Here is a 27,182-nt window from a genome sequence, read left to right as displayed (position 1 = left end):
CTATGAATCTCTGAAAATGTTGTATTAAAATCTCCTTCTGTGATTGTATTAATGTAGTAAATTGCACTGATTGATTTTCTATTGTTAAACTACCCTTGCATTCCTGAAATAAATCCTACTAGGTTATAATTATCCTTTTTATTCAATTTGCTAAGGATTTCCTTAAGATTTCTGTTTCTATATTTATAAGAGAGATTATCCAGCGTACTTCCTTTATTGTAATATTCTTGCAGTAAAACGAGTTAGGAAATGTCCCCTTTTTTCAGTTCTCTGGAAGATACTGAGTTGGATTGTTGTTATTTCTGTCATTAATGTTTGGAAGATTTATGAGAGAAACCATCAGGGTTAGTAGTTTTCTTTGTGGGAAGCCTTTTGAAAATGGATTTAGTTTTCTTGATAGATACGAGAATTCAGATGTTCTTCTTTTTCTTGGGTCAGTTTTGATAAGTTCTATTTTTCAAGGAATTTGTGTATTTCATTGGAGTAGTCAAACTAGCATAAAATTTTTCATAGTATTTTTACTATTTCTTCAATATCCATAGGATTTATAACCATGTCCTCATTTTTTATTCCTAATATCAGTAAACTGATTTTTTCTGTCTTTCTCTTGATCAGTCTTATTGGGAGTTTATCAATTGCATTAATGTTTTAAATAACTTTTGGCTTTTGATTTTCCTGTTGTGCCGCTGCTTTCTATTTCATTAATTACCACCGTTATCTTCATTATTTCCTTCTTTCTATTTTGTTTCGGTGTGATTTGCTATTCTTTTTCTAGGTTATCAAGTTAAAAAATTATTTTTAACCTTTTCCTAATATATGCATCAAGAACCATAAATTTCTCTTTAAACATTGTTCTAACTTCATCACACAAGTTTTGCTGTGTGATATATCATATTTTCATTAAAACTCATTTAAAAATAGTTTCTAATTTCCATTGAGATGTTATCTTTAAAATACTAATTACTTAAAAGTATATGACCTAATTTCCAAGTAATTAAGAAATCTTTTCTGTTACTTATATATAATTTAATTCTACTGCTGTCTAAAAATATATTCTACTTAATTTTAAAATTTTATATTTTACTGAGACTTGCTTTATGGCATAACATATGGTCCCTTTTTGGTAAGAGTGTCACATACACCTAGAAAAACAATATGTATTCTTAAGTTGATGGGTGCAATGTCTACAAATGTCAATTTTGTCAAATTAAATAACCATGTTGTTCAAAACTTTTCTATCCTTACTATTATTTTTTCTCTTTTCCTATTAGTTGCTGATTAAAATATGTTAAAAGCACCAACAACAATTGCACGTTTCCACTTTTCCCTCTAGTAGCATCAAGTTTCTTTTTTGTATTTCAAAGGTATATAATTAGGTATTTACAAATTTTTGCTTTTTCTTGTCTTTCCCTGCATAAAACCTTTGGTACCATGTGACGTGGAAGTGCTAGCAGCATCCTTGTCTTGTCTTACACTTCAAGGGAAAAGTTTTTAATATTTCACCATTAAATTTGATATCTGCTATAGGCGTTTTGTAAAATATTCTCTGTCAGTTAAGGAAGTTCCCTTCTTTTTCTAGTTTGCTAATAGCTGGGATTTTTTTTTTTAAACCATGAGTGGAAGATAAGTTTTATCAAATAATTTTCTGTACCTTATAAGATCATATAATTTTGTTTATTAGTGTGTAATATTATATTCATTGAGTTTAATTGTCACATGACCCTTAATATCTGGAATAAACTCTCCTTGATTGTGATGTGTACTATTAGATATAGTGCTTAGTTTCACTTGCTAATATTTTCTTTAGGATTTGTTTATATTCTGTATTTTTGTTTTCAAGATTTTTATCTACGGTCTATATTTTTCCAATCTGGTAATATTCTTGTCAGGTTCTTGGATCAATATTATGCTGATCCATAAAGAATAGAAAAGAATGTACCCATTTTTAAATCTCTAGAAGAGTTTTGTAAGATTGCATTTTCTTCTCTAAACACTTGGAAGAATTCACCATTAAAGACATCTGGACCTGGAAGTTTTCTTTTGGAGAGAGTTTTAAAAATAGATTCGATTTCTGGGGCGCCTGGGTGGCACAGCGGTTAAGCGTCTGCCTTCGGCTCAGGGCGTGATCCCGGCGTTATGGGATCGAGCCCCACATCAGGCTTCTCCGCTATGAGCCTGCTTCTTCCTCTCCCACTCCCCCTGCTTATGTTCCCTCTCTCACTGGCTGTCTCTATCTCTGTCAAATAAATAAATAAAATCTTTAAAAAAAAAATAGATTCGATTTCTTTATTAGATACAAGAGTATTTAAGTATATTATTTTTTCTGGATCAGATTTGACAAGTTGTAATTATCAAGAAATCAGTCCATTTCATCTGAATTGTCACATATCGACATAATGTGTTTTGTAATATCCTTTTAGCATCATTTGAAGTATCTGTAGCATCTAGAGGGATGCCTTGTGTGTTCCCTCATTTTTTCTTGATCAGTTTCATTAGTGAATTATCAATGGTATTAATCTTTGAAAATAATCAAATTATGGATATAATGATTTTCTCTATTGTACATATGTCTTGTACTTTATTGATTTCTGGTCTTATCTTTATTACTTTTTTCCTTCTACTTCCTTTGGGTTAAATTTGCTGTTTTATTTTCAAGCTTCTTAAGATAGAAGCCTGGAACATTGATTTTTAGCTTTTCTTTAACATAGGTATTTACCCCTGTAAGCATCTCCACTATGAGCACTGCTTTAGATGTGTCCCTTACCTTTTTATATGACATGCCTTCATTACCTTTCAGTTAATAATATGTCCTTATTTCATTTTTATTTCCTCCTTATCCCACATATTATTTTAAAGGGTGTTATGCAATTTCCAAGCAGCTGATGACTTTAGCTCTTTCTGGGATTGAATTACAACTTAGTGTAACTGTGGTCAGAGAAACTATTTTGAATGATGTCAAACCTTTGAAATTTCTCGAAGTTTACCTTATGACCTAGAATATGATCAGTTTTGGTAAACGTGTCAAAGTGCACTTGAATGTGCATTCTGTCATTGTGGCATGCAGTGTGCTCTATGTGTTTATTATGTCAAGTTTCTAATTATTTTTAAATCTCTAATACCCTTACTGAGTTTATCTTTGTTTGCTCGTTCCATTAGATGAGGGAAATGTGTTAAAGTTTCCTTTCATGATTATAAATTTGTCTAGTTCTTATTTTAATTCTGTCCACTTTTGCTTTCTGTATTCATGCTAGAATAACAGATATATAAAAATTTGAATTGTTAAAACTTATTGGTGAATTGACCTTTTCATCATTATGAAATGTCATGTGATTGTCTCTAGTAATGCTTTTGCCCATAAAAATCTCCTTTATCTAGCATTAGTATTTTCACACCAGCTTTTGGGTTGGTATTTACACGGTATATCTTTTCCCATTCTTTCACTTTGCTCCTATCTGTGTATTTGCACTTAAGGTATTCATCTCGTAAGTAAATACTGTCGTGGTTTTTTAAATTAACTCTAAGAATACTGTCTTTTAATTGAAGCATTTAATCTATTTATATTTAATATAATTAATGTATTTAATAAAATCAGACATATTAATGTTTAATTACATAAATATATTAAGGTTTATTTCCACAATTATTGTTTTCTAGTTGACTCATTTCAGTTTCCTTTTTCATTTTCTTGCCATTTTTTAATTAATCAAAAAAGTTTATTATAACATTATTTTCCCGCAATAAGCGGTTAGTTGTATATGTCTTTCTTATTCTTTTAAAGAGCACGGCATACTTCCTTATGATAATCTAATACCATTTACTAGTTTTTACTACTTCTTCAGTGTAGCTAGAGCCTTAGAACACAACCTCATTTCTCCCCCTCTTGCCTTTTACAATACGTTTTTCATGACTTTTAATCCTACATACATATTTTTAAGCCCCACAAAACATAACTATTTTTGTGAAGTTGATATTCATTTGAATCTGGGGGTCCTGGGGTAGCTTAGTCAGTTAAGGGTCAGACTCTTGAGTTTGGCTCAGGTCTTGATCTCAGGGTCATAAGATGGAGCCCTGAGTCAGGCTTCAGGTTCAGCAGAGAGTCTGCTTGAGATTCTTTCCCTCTCCTTCCTCCTCTGCCCCTCCCCCACTCTCAGGCCTGCACCCGCATTCTCTCTCAAATAAATACATAAATAAATAAAATCTTTAAAAAATATTCATTTGAATCTACCCACACATTTCCTCTTTTCATTATTCTTGTTTCCTTCTGTATCTCTGTATTTCCACATTATTTCTGTTAGTGGAGACTGCTGGTGATTAGTTTTGTCTCTCTTTTTCTCTTAAAATATATTTATCTTTAACTTTTGAAGAAAAATTTTGCCCGCACAGCATTATAAATTGCTAAGTATTTTCTTTAGGTAAATTAAAGTTGTTATACCATTGTTTTCTAGATTTCTGTTGAGAGGTCAATTGCCAATCTTTTTGTTGTTCTTTTAAGTGATATTTCTCTTCTCTATGCCTCCCTTCAAAATCTTTTTCTTTCATTATTATTTGTTTACAGCTTTACTATGATGTGTGTGTACGGTCAGGAGGCAGGGGTTGTAGACTTTGCTTTTTTTAATCCCGTTTGGAATCTGTAGACTATTTTCAATCTGGCTGGCAGATATATAGTATAAACAAACAGATCATTATAGTCCAGCTAGGGTTTGAGATATTTTGAGGTTGTGTTTCAAGTTTTTGACAGCTTGTCTATTCTTAGTTTGTCTTTATATCTAGGACATTACTCTTCAGTTATCCCAACCAAAACCCTGGATATATTCCAGGTCTTCTTCTCCATGACAGACCCTAAACTCCCATTTTTTTTTTCTTTCTGTCTTAGTCAGCTCAGGCTGCCATATTCAAATACTAGGGGTTGGGTGGCTTAGACAACAGAAATTTGTTTTCTAATTGTTCTGAAGGCTGGCTGTCTGGATTAGCATGCCAGCACGGCTGGACTGAGGTGAGGGTTTTCTTCTGGACTTGCAGACACCTGCCTTCCCGCTGTGTCCTTACATGGTCTTTCCTCTGTGCATCATGAGAAGAGAGACAAAGATTTCTCTCTCTCTTTTTATGAGCTCATTAATCTCATCATGAAGGCCCTACCCTCATGACCTATTCTAACCCTGATTACCTCCTAAAGGACGCTTCTTCCCATACCAATACATCGGGTGCTAGGGCTTGGATATATGAATTTTGAGGGGACACAAACATTCAGTCCATAATGCTCCCCAACCCAATAAGGCTGCCAGACACCCTGGTTAGCATTTTAGCCTTTGAGCAGCTGCTTTGTGGTTGGTCTCCCCACAAATGTACAACTCAGCGGTCATCAAACGCCTCATTGGAAACTACGTGTTGGGCTTCTCCAGAGTTTCTTTTTCTCCAGCATCATGGCCTCTCACATCATGGCTGCTTTTGTTGCTCTCTGGTGCTTTGCAACATCTGTGGTTGTGTATTTTATTCAGATTTTAGAGTTGTTTTCAGCAGGAAATAACTGTATATTTTAGTCTGATAGATGCTACTTCTTTTTATCTGTAAGCAGTAGTATACTGCTTTCTGAATTGCATGGGTGAGAAAGATTATACAAATTCAAGAAAGACGTTCTTTCTGGGAATAAGATTACATGATTAGCAGAGATTCTCTGTGTTCTCTAGGAATTTGGAATGTAGATAGTGTTGATTCTTTTCTCATTCACTTTTTAAATTTACTTCCAATCTTTAATTTCATTTGGAAACTATTTGATCAGTAAAACTCTACTTATCCAAACTATACATTTATTCTTAATTCTATTTTACTGAACGTCCTATAACTAGAAAAGGGGGGTTGAAAAATAAATTTAAACTACAATGGCAAAAGATACATTCACTTCATATAGTCATTATGAAGCAATGAAAACATTGGAAATAAATTAGTTGTGAGTACCAATACCATAGATATTGGAGTTCAGAGTCTTTTTGCACATTGGCATTTTCCTGTTTCTGCAACACCAGGGCTCTACACTGAGAGAGAGAGAGAGAGAGAGAGAGAGAGAGAGAGAGAGAGAAATAGATAGATAAAATATAAAGAGAGACATGAATTGAACCATAAAAAGAATATTTCAAATTTCAACTCATTAACCCACCACGAATGGAAATTTATAAAATTTTCAAGGTAATATCTTTTTTAGCTAATTAATAATCTTATTAATTTAAATCTCAAACTACTCTCAGCATAATATCAAAGAGTTCCAAAATGTATATCCAATCCAAATATGCAATCTATAAGAAATGGACCATGATGTGTTATTACTGTTACATGTCAGTTTCATGTGTTATTATGCTATTTCTCACCAGACTTCAACAAATTACTGTCACCTACACAGCATTAAGATAATTTCTTGTTGAAGATAAGTAGCAAGAGCAAAACTACTTAGCACTTGACTAATGCTTTACATGGATTAATCCGCATTTGGCAAGTATTATCTTGTTCTCATTTAACAATTGGCAAAATGGAGACAAAGAAACATTAACTCTGTAGAGCAGAATTAGCCCAGTAGCTTAAAGAAGAAATTTGTCCGGATAATCATCCCACCTCTTGGATGCACTTCCTAGGCCAGAGCTAAACTGATTAGCAACCCAAACCAACCAACAAAGTAAATAAACAAACAAAATACTCATCTTTTAAAAAGATATACAGACCCTTTTTTAAAAATATTTGATAAAGGGGGACTAGAAAAAATGTTATTTTTAAGATTCAGAGTATTTCTGCTTTCTAAGGGATGGAGGCTTGAACTTCCCTGGAAAGAATCTCCTTAGTTGTAGGGAGGGGGTACGTTGAGAGCCCGCCACCAGGTAGGACAGGAATCCATTCATTATTATGGAGTGAGACTTTTCATGTGTAGTTTAGTCACTCAAATACTGATGCTTCAGATAAAGAAATTAAGGTTTTGGTTAGTAAAATAAATAAAATTAATTTTAATAGGTCTTTGTCATTTCAAATTATGTAAATTTGTTTTAAGTTCATGTATTATTGCTGGTCTTGGTAGATGTGAATGCTATTATTCAAATTGTTGCTCACAGGAGACCATGTTAAAATCTCAAAAGACTTAGAAGGTTGTATGGGCCTGGTCATAGCATCATACTGGAGAGCAGTCTTGAAATGGAAGTGTTCCGTTGCTGAGCCTAATCGAAGGACTAAAGACAATGATGTTGTTCAAAATAAATAAACTAGACTTTGAGAACTATACTAATGATGAATAAGCATATTTGGGACACATATTGATAAAAATTACAGGAATTCCAAGACATTTTATGATCTGATTTATTTGTGATCAAAAGCGCTAAGAGCATGGAAAGTGTGTATAAAGTTGGGACTCCCTCTCAAGGGAAAGTACATCCCCAATGACAGTCATCCTGGATGAGGGAAGAATGAGAGATGGGATTAGGTTGAGGGAGGGGGAAAACTATTTTCTTTCTCCAGAAATTCAAAGAGATGGGGCGAGGATTCTGGAGAAGGGGGTAAGATTATGGGGACTCCCATTGGAGAAAGCAGGCTGCCTCTTATCACAGCTGCAATCTAGAGATTAAATAGCCTGGCCGACCTTTAAAACAGCAAGACCACAGACAGCTGAACAAGAAGTTGCATAGTAGGGGATCAGTAATGAGGGTCTTAGGACTGTAGTCTCTTTCCAAGAGCAGCATATCCAGGTACAAATTATCTGTAATGTAATTTCCCCCAATATTGACAAGACTTTAGTGCAGTTCTCTAATTGCTCTAGTGTGGTTTCAGCTCTTGCTGGTCTGGCTGAAGTGGTGCTAAGAGAACAGCAATGGTTTCAACAACTGAGCAATGTGTTCTCAGGACTATAAGAAGCAATGCTCCAAAGTGAGAAGTGACAGTGAGAAGTGACAAAGGTGACAGGTGACAGATGACTGGAGTGGCAGACAACAACCTGGTCGGAGTGGGAACACCTAAGCACTCCCTGGGGGTTTTCAGAACACCTCGGGAAGGGCAGGTTTCTGCAAGTCTGGCCTTCTGGCACATGAGTGTTATAGAGACCCTTGATAACCTGATTTGGGACCTCACAGACTGGAAGATTCTAGGATATTTAAAGAACACAATACAAAAGCTTTCACAGTTAAAACAGAAAACTGCAGAGCAAAAATAAACAAAACTTACTCTATGCTTATCATTTTTTTCATGATGCTTTTTGGAAGTTTTTACCACTTCAACTGTTTTGTTTTTTTTTGCAACACATCAATCAATTTTTCTTTTAAAATTAAAGATTTTTTTTTCACCTTTACATCCCATCTGATTAGACTAATATTTTATTTTTTTAAAGATTGTATTTATTTATTTGAGAGAGAGAGAGGGAACACAAGCAGGGGGAGTGGGAGAGGAAGAAGCAGGCTCCTAGTGGAGGAGCCTGATGTGGGGCTCGAACCCAGAACGCTGGGATCACGCCCTGAGCTGAAGGCAGACGCTTAACCACTGCACTACCCAGGCGCCCCAAGACTAATATTTTAAAACAAATAGCGATTCTTTAATGTTAGTCAAAGGAGATTGTATCTCTTCGGAATAGATGTATTTCCTTCCCTTCACTAGTTATGATGAATAGTAAAAGTTTTCAGCAGTTGGTCTTTACGCGTGTTTACTTTTGCAAACTCACGCATGCACACACAGACACACAGGTATACTTTTGATTGACACTAATTTTGCTTATTTAAACCAATGTTTTTCAAAATTTCAAGGATTCAGATTACACCATCACAACATGCAGTACCCATTAATGATACAGATTCTTCCCTGGTATTCCCAGAAATTCTGACTCAGAAGGAAAAGTCTAGAGCTCAGAAATCAGAATGTTCATAAGCTCGTTGGCATTTATTGTGTCAATAATGTTTGAGAATCACTGCCAGGGGCTCCTCCATATGTTGGACATTTATTACTTAAAAAATTCACAGCTTTTTCACTCACTGTAGATGCTCAGAGATAAAACAGTCAGGTTATTTTTCTAAATGTAAAAAAAAAATCAGGGGTGCCTGGGTGGCACAGCGGTTAAGCGTCTGCCTTCGGCTCAGGGTGGGATCCCGGCGTTATGGGATTGAGCCCCACATCAGGCTCCTCTGCTATGAGCCTGCTTCTTCCTCTCCCACTCCCCCTGCTGTGTTCCCTCTCTCGCTGGCTGTCTCTTTCTGTCAAATAAATAAATAAAATCTTTAAAAAAAAAAATCAAAATCTGAAAAATACAAGAACATTTTTTTTTTTACCAAGAGAGTAAAAACATCTGAATTCATATTGAATTGCTGGACATGATGAAGCGTGTGCCCCAGTTTACAGCACTGTGATCTCACTTGAGATAAAGTTTTAAGTAACCTCTGCTAATCTCCGCACTTCATCCCTGGCTCCTACCTTCTACTGCGATGCCACCTCTGCAACAGCTCCCAAGGAGGTAGAACTGGGAGTTTTTCCACGTAAACTGATCATCTTTCCACCCCCCAGTTCTCTGAACCTTCCACCATATTGGATGGACTCCCAATAGGATGATAGCTTTTCTTCTAGAACAAGAATTTCTAGCCAGTCAATAACATTTACTAATTACTAATTGTCACTTTTATTTTACTGGGGTGTTTGGTTAACACCTGTTATCACACCGGATTCGTAGTATCACTCTTTGATTTCTTTTCTCATGCTCAGTATACATCCTGCAAACTTGCCTTACTGTTATTCATGTGCATATCTCTTTCCTCCTCCCCTTTTCCTCCCTCTGCCTCCCTTCTTCCCTCCCTTCTCCATCTCCTTTCCTTTTTCGTCAGAAGATGCCCCGAAGAGCTGGGCAAACTGTTTCAGGATCACCCAAGGTTTGTTCCGCACACGTGGCATTTCTGGATTCTGCATATGTGGACAAACACTGAGCTTGGAAGTGAGAGGTGCAAGTGGGGACTGGAGGCAAGGCACTGGCAGGTTGCGCCTGCACAGAGTGGGTCAAAGCCTGCAGTGTCACTGCAGCAGCTGACAGGAGAGATGGGGGGCAGGGGGGGAGCTGTGAGATTGTGAGGGGGACCCAAGAGATGCTGACATAGGTGTCTTTGAAAAAACGCATAAGATTTACCAAGCAGACAAGTGGAAGATCAGGAGACTCCTAGTAGAGAGATTAACATATAGAAAGAAACCAAGGCATGAAACAATGGGTTGTGTACAGAGACCGATCTGCAGTTCCAGTTTGATAGAACATAAAATTTAAGGGGGTAATGACAGGAGATGAGGCCTTTCCTTATAGCCCTTTATAGAACTGAAAAAGACTCTGTGATTTGTTTATTTTCATGTATACTGGAATTTATTACTTGTTTAACTTCATGAGACATTTTATGTCCAATAAAGGCAAAGGCATGACTGTCTTCACCACAGTCAAGCACATGGTAGGCATCTTAAATGAAAAAGGGTGAAGCCGTCAAGGGCCTTGTGTTCCATTCCAGAAATCTCCCATCACTCTCGGAGATGCTGGAGGACAAACGTCATATCTAGTTCCTTCTCTTCAGTGCCTAGTGCAGAGACTTCTGCCAGTAGGTCCCCAGGGACTATTGACTGCGAATGTTGAATTACATCGTTTCTGAATCACACTGGTTCCGTGGAAGGTATGGAAAGCATAAGGATGCTGTGACAGGCTGCTGTATTGTAAGAGAGACGTCAGAGAGCGTGATCTGAAGAATTTGAAGGAAGACTGAAGACATTTTTGACATATAGCTATTTTCCAAGCTAGCTCGGCTCGTCACATCATTCATAACACTCCAACTAATTCATTCTATCAGCTCTAACCTCAGACTTTCTTTCTGGATTCTGGCACATGAACTTCCCAAGATGTCAGAGAAAACACTTGCTGTTACTTCACTGTTCAAACAGTAACAGTTACCCAAGCGTGGGCTTTAGAATATCACTGCATTTAAAAAACATTAATTGCTCTTTGACATTTGCTTTCAGATATAGTATTATCAATGTCAGTGTGGAGAGGCGAGTGAGTCCCAACAAATGAATGATTCTTGGGTCAAAGCCCCAAAACGTCTTCAGGTGCTCGCACATAACTGTGACATCTCTCATCTCTGACAAAGATCCAAAGACCATGTAAGTGACAAATAACATAAGGGATACCATTTCAGGGTGTTTTTTTCCTTCCTTTTCAAATGTCATTGAACATTCACAATGAATTGACCTCACCTAGAAAAGACTCAAAAAATGGAGATGAACATCTGTGAGTGACTCCAGGAAGGTCTTGAGATTTGGCAGTTTTATATACTTAAGCCCATCAGTTGTTCTCTGGCACTATCTTCTTTTTTTTTTTTAAAGCTTACATTGTATTGTTTACACAATGTCTTGATAATTTCATTAAAGAGTAAGATAGGCAACATCTGACAGAAAATAAGGAAAAATTTTTGCTAATTAAATTATGTGCTGGGCAACAGGATCAAAATTTCAGAGTCAGAAGGTACCTGAAAGATCTCGTGGTTTATCTAGGAATTGACAACCTATAGAATTAAGTCTGGCTTATAGATAGGTTTTCTTTAACCCACACTTGGTTGTTGCCCCTGCCCCCCGCCAATCTGAAGCAACCGAAAAAGCAAGATGTTTCCCACAAATCTGTAGACTTGCAGCCTCTCTTCTGTTAGGACAGTACCGGGCCCTTATCTCTGACTGCAACCTGGAGCTGCCAACAGCTCTTCCCTAGAGAAAACGAGGCCCTGCTTCTCCCCTCACACCCCATGAACCCCATGGACCCACTGAGAAGCATTTAGGTCTCCGGCTTGGACTCCATAGGTATGTGAATTTTTGATTCCTGTGTTAGTTTAATGCTAAGGAATATTTCAGCTCTCACATCTTGAATATCTGAAGTTGAATAATATATGCTGTACTTTTATCTGGATAACATGGGTAATTTTTCTTCAGTGTGGTATTATCTGACAATGTAAATATTATAATTTGTTTAACATGTTACAGTTTAAACTAATTAGGGATTTACTTCTACCTAATGAAATTTGCTTATAGCAGTTTAATGTTATCTTGTTAGTACAGACTGCAAATGCCAAATTCTTTTAAAATATTTTTCCTTTGAAGTCAATTTGAACAGATATATATATGTAGATATATATATGTGTATATATATATATATATGTGTATATATATATATATATGGCCTCAGGTTAGTTTTTTATTCTGAATGTTTTTCAAACTTTCATACTAACTTGAATTAGCATTAATTTTAGAATGGCAAAACAGCTGACAACGAACACTCGGCTGTATAATTGGGAATCTGATGCTCGCTCACGATAAATGATTTGGCCTACTTTATTGAATATTTATTTAGCAAATGTTTATCATATTTCAAAATCTCTGTGTAAAGGGCAATTAGGGAATATAAAGGTGAATGAGACATGGTCTCTGCCCTCCAAAGAATTTACATTCTGGTCAGGAATACAAATACATAAATAATTCAAAGCAGCAGGGCCAGGGGAGTGTTGAATGGTTGGCCAGTGGAACTGAGCACTGTCAAGGTCAGAACTGGAGTAAAGGTGTCGGGGGCGGGGGGGGGGGGGGGTGTGTAGGAAGTAAGGATGTTATTCCAAGATTCTGACCCGGTGATCTGGTGGGTGTTAGAGAGTCTATCCAGGTTTCGGACAGGATTACAGATCAAATGCCTGCTGAATGCTGCCCCAAAAAGGGGTAGATATCAGGCTCTGATCTTGTTAGTAAGAATTTTTTTAACAGCTTGTATAGCTTTGTAAAAAATGCAACTTGCAAGAGTTAAATGTTGGCCTCAAAAGAATTAGGATACTAGTCTAATGACAGAGAGATTAACAATAGTCTGCCTCTCTGTTTGGAGTTGCTTTGACTAGTTTCTCATGAGGATTGCTGTGGCTGCTCCTGGAAGGTGTGGGTTTGGGGTGGCTCTAATATTTGCTAAGAGGAGAGATAATATCCTCTTAGACTAGGTCATTGAAGACTCTTGTCCTTTAGACAACATTGAAAAAATCTGGTCTGTAAATGTTTGTCCTATAATGAGTTTATTCTGGAGGTAAAATCAGCCAGATTTACTATTTGGTATCATAGATTTTTAAAAAAATGATAAGAATGACTGTTGAGCTAAAACTTTCCCTTTCCAACTTCTGCAAATTCTTCTATTTGGATAATCTGGTGACATTAGGAAATCTCACTTTAAATGACTGAGACTCACTTAGAGCCTCCAGGGAAGGAGACTGGGATTAAGAGAGGTAGGAAGTATCACTGATAAATGTGGCAGAGTGCACGCTTCAAATTGCAGAGCTGCTGTAAAATGTCGTTTCTGATTACACATTATTAGTGTGCTCTCAATAGTACCAGCTGGCCAAACACAGACAGGAGAAGAGTGCATAATATTAACTCACGCTGGTAACTTACAGTTGTCTCGTACTTTTGTTGAATCCATCTGTTTCCATCTGCTTAAGTGCTTCCGATGGGGCTGTGTACCTGCTTACTTGTCTTTTGCCAACAGTGCTTAGGTCAGCTTTTTTTTTGGGGGGGGGGTCATTGTTGGCCCTTCCCTAAGCACAGTTAGTGAACTAGTCCATCCGCCTTTATATTTATTGAACATAATTGAGGCGAAGTGCTAGCACAGATACACAGAATACAGTGAGAGTCAGTCCCTGCCTACAATATGTTTACAGGAAGGAAGGTGGAAGGAGGAGGGAGGGAAAGTAATTCATTAAGACCCTGTAAATCCCAAGCACTATTCTCTTATTTAAAAGCCCCATAAAAGTTGTTAAACTTACCTGCATATTTATAAAGGTGGTCACAGATTGCTCACCAGAATGACCCAAGCTAGAAAGTGATGCAACCCCTCCCACCAGACCTCCCTCTGGTAGCTTTCCTTTATTCCTTTGTCCTTAGGCCGGTAGATTTTTGCCCTCTAATATAGCGAGTCATATACTTCTGTCACAAAGACTGTGCAATACATTTTCATAATTCCAGTTCCTAGCCTAGGGTTTGGCTCATAATTGGCACTCGGGGAATATTTATTGAATTAGTTGAATTTCCTTAACGAAAACAGAGTACTGGTGGGGAGATGACACTTGGTATTCAAAACCTCTGATGTAATGTCTCCTCACCACGGGGTTGGAGCACGTCCACAGAGGAGACAGAACACCTGCCCATTAATCACTGAGCAATTGCCCAGGTCATCAGTTTTCCCCAAGAAAATATGAAAAGGGCAAGTTGCTGTAGCTTGGCTTACTGACGAATGCTCTGAGTGTATGAATGTGCCCCACTTTAGGAAAACCTAATGTGGAATGGCTGAATGTAAAAGACCTTTTAAAAATGAGAACTCCAGGGGCGCCTGGGTGGCTCAGTCAGCTAAGCATCTGCTTTCGGCTGAGGTCGTGGTTCCAGCATTCTGGGATCGAGCCCCTAGTCAAGCTCCCTGCTAGGCAGGGAGTCTGCTTCTCCCTCTCCTTCTGTGTGCGCTCTCTCTCTCTCTCTTTCTCTCTCAAATGAATAAATAAATCTTTTTTTTTTTAATGAGAGTTCTATGGGTTGGATTTGTAGTGCCCTGTGAGCAGGCCACGAATTGCGCTGGCCACATCCGCTATGTTAGGCACAAGGGGTAACGTGATAAGACAGATGGGGTGTATCCATGACTCTGTGAACCCATGTTTAAAATGGCTGCTTTCCTGTGGCGCCTGGGTGGCACAGCGGTTAAGCGTCTGCCTTCGGCTCAGGGCGTGATCCAGGTGTTATAGGATCGAGCCCCACATCGGGCTCCTCCGCTATGAGCCTGCTTCTTCCTCTCCCGCTCCCCCTGCTTGTGTTCCCTCTCTCACTGGCTGTCTCTATCTCTGTAGAATAAATAAAAATAAAATCTTTAAAAAATAAATAAATAAATAAATAAAATGGCTGCTTTCCTAGATACACGGCCTTGCCCCCACGTTTCAACACCAGCATTCTAACTTCCTGTTTCATCGAAGCTCAGGATTTTTTTTTTTTTTTTTTTTTTTTAGATTTTATTTCTTTATTTGACAGAGAGAGACAGCCAGCGAGAGAGGGAACACAGCAGGGGGAGTGGGAGAGGAAGAAGCAGGCTCCCAGCAGAGGAGCCTGATGTGGGGCTCGATCCCAGAACGCCGGGATCATGCCCTGAGCCGAAGGCAGACGCTTAACGACTGCGCCACCCAGGCGCCCCGAAGCTCAGGATTTTGATACACTCTGTTGACTAAGCACGTCCTCACCACCATAAACTTTAGCAAAGTTGGCATTGCATCTCCAAAATCATGTGAAAAATGAATCAGTGCTTACACTTTGTTTGGGAATCACGTTGAATTCAGAGTCCACAGGACTTCCTCTGGCTGTCTTGCAGAAAATCTCCAGGATCCTCTCTGCTTCCTTTCTTCTCCTGGACCCCTCAGGCCCTGATGCCCCACCCCGCTGCTCAAAAAGGAGAAATAGTGCAGAAATAAGACAGGGATGACTGTATGTATGTACTTACATATGTAAATGTGTGTGTTTTCCCTCTCTCTCTCTCCATTTACAAGTCTACCAAAGTAAGACAGGCCTAGGATTACTCCTGTCTGAGTGGTCCCCCCCGCCGTCCTTCACCAGGTGTGCCTCTATTAGGGCCAGCCTAAGTGGCTTTACCGAGTGCTGGAGGTGAGAGCGCTCTGCTGCAGATACTGATAATAAAGGTGTGCAATCTCCTGCAGAGATTTTGCAAGCAAGAATAAGAACAAATTAAAATCTGTTTATTACCACCACATACCAGGAACTCTAAGCAATGTCTGCACCAAATACTCCTCCTGACCTAGAAGGAGCAGACCGACTGTTGGCTGGCCCAGTCCCTGGTACACCTCCAGCCAGCCCTGCTCTGGAACTTAGAAATTCCTGCCCTTGGCTGGCTTTTCTCACCTTTCCTCTCCACGGAGGAAGAGTAAGCAGGGTGGACTTAAAGCAGCACAAAATATGACCCTTGGACCCCTGGTGGCCTCTAGTTATTTAGATCTATCAAGTTGGCAGTTTCAAAGGAAAACAGATGAAACAATATACTTTTCATATGTTGGCAATTATTTTTCTCAGAAATCACGTTAACATCTTTCAAATTACATTCCTAGCCTCTGCACCATGTACTCTAAAATGGCAAAGTTGGTTTTTCATCTCAATTAACAGTGCACGTTTGTTTAAAGAATATTTCCCAGGGCTCCTGGGTGGCTCAGGTGGTTAGGCGTCTGCCTTCAGCTCAGGTCGTGATCCCAGGGTCCTGGGACCGAGCCCCGAATTGGGCTCCCTTCTCGGTGGGGAGTCTGCTTCTCCCTCTTCCTTTACTGTTCCCCCTGCTTGTGCTCTCTCGCTTTCTCTGTCAAATAAATGGATAAAAGTCTTTAAAAAAGAAAAAGGAAAGAAAAAATAAAGAATATTTCCCATTGTTTGCATGTTATTTGTTTTAATAAAATTAACAGTTTTAATTATTTTTGCCATGTTGCATTACACCCTTCAAAAGTGGCTCAAATGGGTCATTTAAAGCATTAAGGTAATCATTTAAAAAGTAATGCAACCACAACTTTAATGAATCTGAAGTTGTGCTAATTTTATACAAGCATCTGGAAAAAGAAAAATCTACATAGGAAGTAAAGAGTAGTTATCTGAAAATCAGTAATTACTGAACAAATGACCCATTTACTCCCTGTCCGAACCTTAGTTGTCTATGAAACTGTCATTTAGTGGCACGAAGCCGTAAGATTTTCACATCATTCTAAAACAGAAGAGCAGCCACTTTGGTAAACCAATCACCTTTTCTTGGAATGAGCACAAAATAATGTTTTGGAATAGCAAACTGATTCATTTTGTCATTAAAGTTAGACATGAGGTAATATCGCTCATGCCTCTAAATTACTCGGGCATCAAAATGAGTAATTTTCAGTACATATAGCAAAAATAGGTTTGTCCCTCTATTTCCAAGAGTGTAAAACCTGAGACAAAGTCATTAGCCATGTTTTATTTGGAGAAGAAACAGAATGAGCTCTTGACCAACTTATTGAATGACACCTTTTAGATGTTCCATATTGTCAATGGCACAGGATGTGATCGGCAGTCGGCATCCCGTGGACATGCTAAGAGCTGCCACACTTTACAGGGAGATGGAAACAGTATTTTGAGCAGAATATAGATCCACTTCTGGCAAAGGTAATTTAAATGAGGAAAAGTACCCAATTATTTCTTATTATGCTTTTCTCTAAAAACACACACTACGGAGGAGAGCTTTCTCATAGATAACACCTGTTTTGGCGAGTCATGAGGTAGGCTGGAAATGGCACGTTGGGGTCAGAATCGAAGATGAACCAGCTGTGCGGGCCATGAGGAAGGGCTTTACCAAGAGGATAGAACGGACTGTTCCTGGACGCCAGTCCACACGTCAGTATAGTCACAGAGAACATGTGGCAACATACCTCCAGCTCTTCCTTCAGTGACTGTGACTTGATTGTAAACCCTGAGGAAATGTCTTTTCAGCCTGCTGTTTGAAGAAGAGGCAGTAATACGGGACTCTTGTTACACAAGTTTGCTAACTTTCGAGAGGAGTGGTGCTTACCCCTGAGTGGTTGAATAAGGTATGAAATACAACTTTTTTCTCATGGCACTGTCCAAATCAGCAAAGATCATCACAACAATTTTAAATGACTTGCTCAAATGGAATATTTCAACATTCCAGTCAATAGCTGAATACCTTGAATCTATCATCCGGGAGATTAAAATACAATGTTTAATGTTTAGGAAAATGTATCACCTTTATTAAGAAGACTGAATTATGGTGAAGACAACTTTGTCATCAGGAATTTGGATCTTTCCCAAAATTTTATTATTCTTTTTCTCCCAGCAGAAAAACAAATCAATAATATATATAATTGAGCATTTTTTAAAAAACACGTCCAAATGCCTAGAGCAAAAGATTATAAATACATTAAGAATTAAAGCAACTGCAGAATGCCCATAAAAGAGGGGATTAGCTCATGTCTAAGCTCCTCTATCTAACCTTATCTACCAAACTAGAGGCCAATTTATTCATCTATCTATCATTAATCCTTGCCCAAAACTTAAGATCCTGTGAAAAATTGCAATTCATGATATCAGGTTTCTAAAGCTTAGAAATAAAGATCATATTTAATAATTTTTTAAAAAAGAATTAAAGCACCTGGAGAGTGGATTATTAATCTACTTCTTGCTGTTTCTCCCATTACAACATTTAGCTTTCCCGTTTGGGACATGATATTCCAGGCTAGAATGTGACAGAAATTTGAAAGTAACCTTCAGTGAACTCTCTCCTCATCTTGCCAGGCTCTTCACTGATCCTAATATTCATAATTATCTGACAGAGTCACCAAATACTTGCTCCCATTTCTGCTGACCTGTAGTTGTAAATAAAGCTTTTCTATTTTTATTTTGTACAAAAATTGAGAACATAAGCCAAGTAGACGTGAAACACGTCTGGCAGCTCACGGCACATTCATCCTAGAGCCAGGCATCCGTGTACTAGTACTTTGGTGAAAGATGCAGAAGTATATTATCCATTATACTGATACAAAATAGTATTAATTAACTTGTAAATATTTTTATATCATATTTACCTTATTTAAAAGATGCTCATAGAACACTATGCATGCCCGGACACCCATAAAAAGCTTGCTGATGCTAAGATGAAAAAGACATTCTGCTTCAAGTCTGGATAAATGAAATCACAAGGAATTACACTGGGTTTGGAATAAAACACTCCTGGTAATAAGCCATGTGACTTTGCTTTCTGCCTGCAGATCCCTGAGGAACCTCGTCAGAAAGAATGGAAAAGATGAGGGAGAGGAGGTCAGGATTTGAGGATCCTAGGTTTCTGGCCGTTTCCTTTCTTCCATCCTAAGTTGTTAGGATGGCTTTAAATTTTGCATATATTGCATATGAAAAAATTGTTTTATAATAGAAGATTTTGCAGCATTTAGCTCATTTTACTCTCATCTTTTAGTATCTATTATTATTATTGCTTATTGCAATTTAAATAATGTCAATGCTTCCTACTCTCATTGTCTATTAAGACTTAGAATTTCATAACCATGCAGTTAAACTCTCACAGTGACAATAATTGTTATGTGTCTGTATGATCCTATGCAGAACATTTTTACTGCATGTGTCTTCATTTCAGTAATGCAAGGGTAAGCATTTGTTTCCCATACAATCACAAGCTGTTCTTAATGTAAACATCAGTATTCCATCAGCCTCACAAAGCCACAAGCAGCGGCAGGCACTTCCGTAAGCATCAGCATTCTTATCTCTATTCCTCCAGGGAATACATTTTCACTTTGGTAATTTTGCCTGTATTTTTAGGATTAAACGTCTGCTTTTCTCACACTGGAGTGAGGAGGGGCCTGCTCATTTATCATTAAGCAGCCAGTCTGTTTTCTAACACCTAAGAAGGGAGAGAGAAAGGAAAAAAACCCTGCCATCCAGCTTGACTTCTTGGAGTTTTCCAGGAGTTTGGACATCTGTCCATGGTAGCATATACCAGGTTGCACTCCTTTCAGGTGCTAGAACAAAGAGGAGAGGAGAGGAGAGGGGAGGGGAGGGGAGGGGAGGGGAGGAGGGGAGGGGAGGGGAGGGGAGGGGAGGAGGGGAGGGGAGGGGAGGAGGGGAGGGGAGGGGAGGGGAGGGGAGGGGAGGGGAGGGGAGGGGAGAGTTAGTTGTCCCTCTTATCAAGTGGCCAATCTACCTCTTGGTCCTAGCACTGTTTTAGTATCTATCGTCAGCATTAAGGGGTTAATTTCTAGAGTGGGGGATTGGCTGGTATAGCGAGGAGCAGGCAAGTGAAAATAGGAGCCATTTGCTTTCCTCTTCTTTTTCTGTGTTATAATCATTTGAGCCTAATGCTCTTTGCCAGTAAACCACATTACTCATACTACCACTCCCTAATAATGAGAAATATCATTTAATAAATAAATTTCATCTGCAAACAACTGTGCTGAAGGTTTTACATATATCACTTCATCTAAAACAATTCAACAGCTATAACGCAGGGGTTCCTTCCTCCAATGTTCAGATTAGGTCATCGAGGTAGAGAGTTAAAGAGTTTGCCCAACACGATGTGGCAATTACACGTGGAACTGTCATACCAAAACAGAAGCCAAAGACTTCAATGCCTTAAGTGATGTAATATGATGAGCCAATGTCCTAAACCTCTATATTATTTTGTTCTACAAAAATATTTTGTGAGGCTTTCAGGAAGAAAAGCTATACGCAGTTTCCTTTGATCAGCATTAACTAGGTTGTTCCATGAGGCTCTCGAGGGAACGTACACCTAAGACACGGATCCCTTCCTCAAGGAACTTGGAATCTAGGGCTAGAGATTATGGAGACAAAAAATAATCGTAACACAGCAAAAAAGTGGTAAGTATCCCAAAAGAAGTACAGATGAGGTTTGTTTGGTGGAGAATTAACTTGCAGCTGGAAGATCAGAGAATCTTTAGAACACAGGCCAGATACAGTCAGATATGGAAATGTACAAGCAGGGATACATACTAACAAGCACATGTGGTTACCTTACCCAGCCACCCATTCGAGAAGGTTCCCCAGCCTCATCATATACAGGGCTAGCAGATGCTGTGCTTTCTGGAGCAAATTATATTCTCTCTTTGATCTTATCTCCTTACCTATAAATTGAAGGGAGTGGCCTGTAAGGCAAAGGAGAGCCACATTCCATGGCTTTGTATTCAGATTCTGATTGGATTGGTTGCCAAAGGGAAAAGCAATCCGGGGGAAGAAAGAAAGAATTGTTATAGACTCTTGAGTGACTCTTGCAAAGGAAGTGAGCTGAGAGGGGATGGAATGTCTTCTACATGCCCACAGAAATCCCTGGGTCTTGAGAGGATAATCCCAGAGCCATGAGAGGATAATGCTGGATGTCCATCTTGTCCCCACCCTCTAGGGATCTGTATTTTTTTCCTTTCCTTTGACTTGCATGGTAAAAGGGTCAGAGTCTGGTCTTCAAATTCGGGCTGTTGGGAGGGGGGGCTGGATGGCAGGCTGCCTGGACTCAAATTACCTCTACCCACTGTATTTCTCTGTGAAATTTCCATGATGCTACAATTCAAGAAATGTAGATGAAGTACCAAGTGCAACATGGGTGCATAGTAGGGATCCAGTAATATCTACTGGAAGTCGGGAAAGAGGTGCTTGAAACAGACTGTAATGGAACCCAAATTCATCTGTCCAGTGCCTGGCAAAGACCGTCACTGAGACATCCAGCATGCAGCATGGAAAGGGTTTATTCAAGAGGCAGCCAAACAAAGACACAGTAGGGTAAGCCTCAAACCCACCACCCTGAACAGGAGGAGAGGCAGAGAAATTTAAAGACAAAGGAAAGAGGTCTGGGTAAAAAGCTGCCGCTGCTATTATTAGTCCTGTTAACTCATTGGTTACCGGTTTCATAGCCAAGGGCAGTTTTCCAAATGATCTATCTCCTCTTTCTCTGGTGATAACAACTCAGGGGCCCTGCTAGGGATTTGAGACTTTCTCTCCCATCAACCACCCTTTTCACATTTTATTGGCAAAAAGTTGATGTACAATTTCCAAAGGGAATTATGCCATAAAAATAGACATCCAATCAATGGACAATTAAGCATCCATTAATAAAAATATGCAGACTCTGTTCTTAGGAAAGTGCAAATGAAATAACATTAAGTGGAAAAGTCAAATAAAAATTATTACATAGACTCTGTAATTACTATAATGGTTACACATGGAAAGATCTAAAATAGGCCAAGGAATGGTGAAAATAGTTGTTTAAGCAAAAGGAATAAAGATATATAATTCCTTGTGAAACTGATTTAATCATAAATTCTTTTTCTAATGAATATATCATGGTACTTTTTCTTATTGTTGCCAAAACCCCACACCACACAGAAAATGTTAAATTCCCTACATAATCTCACTCCCCAGGGAGTAAGATTTAGCTGATTTTAGCAGAATGCTGGAAAACTTCCAGATTTCCGTGCATATAAAAGCATACCTACACACATTTCTCCATAAATGGAACCATGTTCTGCATTCTGTTTTATATCTTTTTTATTTTTTAATATCAATAGTGTTTTTGATCATGAAAACAATGTAAGTTTATAAAAATCTTCGAACAATAAAAGATAATCCATTTAAACACAAATAATTCTAGAGGTTCAAACACAAAGGACAAGGTATAGTCTTTTCCTTGATTGCCATCAAGATTCCAATCAGGTGGAGCTCCCCAGTTCCTAAATGCAGCAGCCTGGTAATAAGGCTGTGTCCTCCAAGGTCAGGAGGAAGGGCAAGAGAGGAATTCTGATGGTGTGGGGGAAGGGGACATTAGCCCCATCTGTCATTTTGCGCCTGACCCATCAAGACAGGGCTCCGTGGGGTTCTCCACAGTGAGGAAGGAAGAAGTTGCCTTTTGTGTTAATTAAATAGATGTGAGCCGGGGGGGTCCATAAGTGAGCCGCAAAGAGGCAACCGCTGAAAAACTGCTACATATGTGCGAGCGGGCCCCACAGGCTTGGTTTCGATTTTCTGTGTTTACACCCTACTATCCAAGGAGACCTGCTATCCATATTCTGCAGGTCTCGAGCCCGTGTGCCTTCTCTCCCAAGGGATGCTTCTCGGCTAACGGAGGCTCTTACTCATTATCCTCCTGTCATTCTAGCTAATAGGACCGAGGTTTTCCTGAGGTCACATGGCACTGCTGCTCCATCTTTGAACGAGGCAGGCTGGAAAAATGCCTTCTCCTTCTGCTCTGTAACTACTTGAGTAATGAAATAATGTAAGGTTATGCAGCTCAGCATATGGCATTTCCTTGAAGAGCAGAATCGTAGGAATGGAAGCCCAGGAAGTTAGTCTTTAGTTAGAACAGCCTCACGGAAGCCTCTTAGATACACTAGACCTGCTATTTTTCACACAGGCCCCTAGGTTTGGGGACCTATGAACGCTGGCCGCTGTCAGCATTTGCATCTCTCTGAGGAGAGAGTCTAATGCGAGCATCAGATTCTCAAAGAGGTTTGTGGCACCCTGAAATATAAAAACCCCTGACATTATTGGCCTTGACCGCCACAGCACACCCTTTGGCCAGATTCCCTCAGACTCTGTTTGCTCTTTCAAGCACACTCTTCAATTCCATACTGCTTTTGCTTGGAAAGGCTCACACCTGTGACTTTCCAGAGACTCGCTGCTTCCTCAGACAGAAAGCCAACTACCTGGAATTTACATCCCCTTGGGGTGGCCCTTGGCCAATGACAGGCTGGTAGAGTCTGAAAGCCAGCTATGTTGGCCCCAGGGGGAACAGTCTGATGGGTGTTTCATACTCCGGTGTGCCTGTGGGACAGGATGCAGCTGGAGATTGGCCAGACATTGCTTGATGTCTTCCCCTTCCACAGCTTGTTTCCCTTGCTAACTCTGTGGGTTTTTCTGGGAGCACTTTCTTAACTCACACAGAAGTCCTGGTCTCTGGGTCTCCTGGGAAGCCTGCCCGAAGACAACTGCCTATAGCATGCCAGCACAATGAGCCCAGTCGTCCTTTTCCCCCTGGAACCTCTTAAAACAACAACTGATCACAGCCAAGCAGCGAGATGGGCTGTGCTGGACAAGCGGGAAGCATTGTAAGAGGCGAAGCGAATCTGAAACAAATAGGTGGGCATATAAACAGGACACAGAAAAAAGGAAAGAAAAAAAAGAATGGTAAGAAATAGTAAGAGAATCATTCATGTATTCACGTGGTACCGTGTTACACTGGAAAAGGTTTTAAATAAGACCAGAAGAATCTATGTTCTTGTTCAGACTCTGTAAATTATTAGCTGCTTGGCCTTCAACAGTCACTCAAATTCCCTGAGCTTCAGTTTTCTGACTGTAGATCGGTGATCATGACGCTGCATTCACAGGCTTATTGGAAGGATCCAGTAAAACAACGGAAGTGAAAACTTCAAGTCAGAAAGCGTAATGAAACACCGTCTTTCCTAAGCACGTGTTTGTCCCATGATTTAGACTACGTTAGTACTTAACCAAGTGCAGAAAGCACTGAAGATACGACACTGTCATACAACAGGTTTTAGTCTAACTGGAGAAACAAAACAAACGCAAAGGAAAGAGCTAAACAACAGCTAAACATGGATCTACATACAAAAATGTGTAGCTACCGAGAGCAGAAGACTCCAGAAGATGGTGAGGTCACACTTGCTCGGACGGAGGGCCTCATGGCTTAAGTCATTTCTTTCTGGTCAATGCTTCCCTGACACCTGTTCTCTTTTTCTGGGAACACTTTTCACATCATTAGAAATTAGTTATTCAATGTCAAGCTTTTCCACCAGATGGTAAAGAACAAATCATATCTGAATTATTCACCCAAGAGTCTCCGGTGCCTAGCACGTAGTGGGGGCCCAAGAGGTATTTCTTAACGACTCAGTGAATATTTTAGGGTAGGTGGAATTTGAATTGGCGATTCAAAAAATATGTGGCAATGTGAATGAAAGTAGAAACAATGGACAAAACTGTTTAGACTCGAGCAGGGCTTGTGCTCAGCAGCCCAGGAGAAAATGTGGAGATACAGGGTGAGAGCCGCACTATAAAATGGTTTTGATTGCCAGAGTGACTGACCTTCGCCCTCAAGGAGTCACCGGAGCTTTGGTGGCAGAAGAACATGGTGGAATCAGTGCACTAGGAAGATCCTTCTGGCAGCAGGTGTGGCAAGTGCTGTGGGGCTATGTCGGTGGGATGGAGCTGAGAGCCGGTGCATGAGGGACCGAGCAGATAGACTAAAGAGCAGCCCTTGTCCAGAGGCACAAACCATTGCCAGGGGCGCCTTTCCTGTCTCAGCTTCCCTTTCATAATTTAGCCAGAGATTAAACTTTTGTGTCAAAGGCCATCCAGTCTAAGTTCCTCACTATTTTTCCAACAAATGAATCGGCAAAGAACAGATTTGCACAAAACTAGAAAATGAAGTCAGCGATACATCTGATGCATTGACCTATGGGTTTCCTTCCAGGCAGCGTGTGGCCTGTGCTCACGCACTTCCACGGACCTCCACCGGCAAAGCCCTCGATGCCTTAAGGCAGCCTGTTCCTCACCCACAGGACTGGCATCACTGACATGACTGGTCATTTGTTCCGAGAAACTCGGCAGGATCATCCTGCCCCTGGGTCTGGGACTGGCTGGCAGTCAGAAAACTCAGATCCTATTGCAGAGATGTCCCTGGCTAGATGAAATGGGGCGAGTCATTTCTTCCAAGTTTACTTCTATGTTCTCACCTTCAAAATGACGAGGTTAGGCTAAGTCGTTGATTTTTCAAACCTGGGTAATCGTTACACAAGTTCTCCCTGAGGGAACTTGTTTGAACCCAACCAAACCTCCTAAATCAGAATCCTTGAGAGCTGGGCTCAGGAATTATATTAGAAACAAACTCAAGTGATCTTATGAAGCCAGTCCAGGTCGGGTGCAGGGAGAGGCACTGGGATCCCATGGACTAGATGAGCCCCTTGGTCTTCTTCGGCTCTAGAAATTCAATTCAAGAATCTTCTCCTGTGATTCCCATCTTAGTAATAATACAAAAAGTCAGATAACTATAATATTTTGTCATAATATATGGGCTTAGGTTTTAAAAGCAGGGGTGGGGGAGGGTATCACTAACAATGTAAAGAATTTTTCTCTAACTCTCCCCCTTCCTGCTGCTGCAGACACTCCAATTCCCCTCCCTCCCGGTATTTTGGGGGTTCACCGGGGCATCATTAAACACCCCATTTCAGTTACCAGGGTATTCTGCTCTGCTGCTCAGGCTCTGCTTCTGATGAGCTCCCGTCCTCCCTGGAGTGACGTGTGCATCATCTCCGAAATGCAAGAATCCCTCCAAAAGCTATGTTGGTGCTACTGCTCCCTGTGTCCTGCTGAGGACGATTATCCCCTGCTTGCCAGCAGTGTCGCCAGGATTCACAGCCACGAAGCCCACTGCTGAGGAAAGGGCCACCCACATCACTAAGTTGCAAATAGAGCAAATGGGTTTCATCTCCTGTGCTGCCTCAGACCAGTGGAGAATCCCACGCCTGCATCAAGGTTTGGGGGAAACGCCATGACCAATTAATTCTGTCTGTTATGAGTACAAGGTTGAAAAATGATGGCGTGCCAAGGATGAGCCATGTAGTCCAAATCCCCTTTGCTGTTTCTGGCTGTCTTTTATTTTACAGATGAGAACACTGCAGCCCAGAGAAAGACGTACCCCAACTTCCACAAGTACTGCAGAGACACAGATTCGCCCAGGCAAAATTTTGGTTGGAGGCAGGACTTGAGGCTTGTGGGATCGTTCTGTGTGTGTGTGTGTGTGTGTGTGTGTGTCCCCTTAGCAACCCAGGCAATATTTCACATTGCAATGCAATGCCTCTTGTGCATAGTCTGGGTGGGCTTTCCAGATGTTTATCTGTCCTTTCAAAGTTGAAAAGAAATTCTCTACAGGATTGATCCAGGCAGCCTGATCTCAGGACATTACTTACTGCATTTTCTAATAGTTGCTATTTCCTCTTTGTTAAAGGGTCAGCTGTAAAATAACGCTTCCTTTGCTGAAAGCCGGCACTGCTGGACAGATTAGATAACTGGGGGGATTGGCAGCAGACTGCAGATCCTTTAACCCGCGGGTCACTCTTTCATCTCTCACCCAGATGAGGCCTGACAGCTGTTCAGGAGCCTCCTTGGGAAGGAATGCCCAGCCACTTGTCTCAAGGCAATCAGCACCAAGAAATAGCACCTCTTTGAATGTCTTGAAATACATTTTGTCATCCCTTTTACTCCAGTTGTCTGTCATTCCACAAACCAACAGAGATCCACGACTTCTGGATGAAGTTTAGTTGGCACAGAACGAGGAGGCACATTAAAACAGGTCTGGTGTCTGGCCCCACAGCTCTGTCCACAGGCCACATGTAAAAGGATTTCCCCACATCTGATCCCGATTCCATAGTAGGTGCTAGAAAAGCAGCACTTCTTGAAGAAGAGGTTCTCTGTCACATTTCAATAGAGTCCGTTATTCCCCACCATGTCCACTTCCCAGAGTGATGCCCAGTACTCTTTTTTTTTTTTTTTTTTGGTCTTCCTCTTTTTTGTAAGATTTTATTTATTTATTTGATTGTCAGAGA

Source organism: Ursus arctos, unplaced genomic scaffold, assembly GCF_023065955.2.
Source record: "Ursus arctos isolate Adak ecotype North America unplaced genomic scaffold, UrsArc2.0 scaffold_4, whole genome shotgun sequence".
Lineage (NCBI taxonomy): Eukaryota > Metazoa > Chordata > Mammalia > Carnivora > Ursidae > Ursus > Ursus arctos.
Note: the sequence above shows the minus strand (reverse complement) of the source record.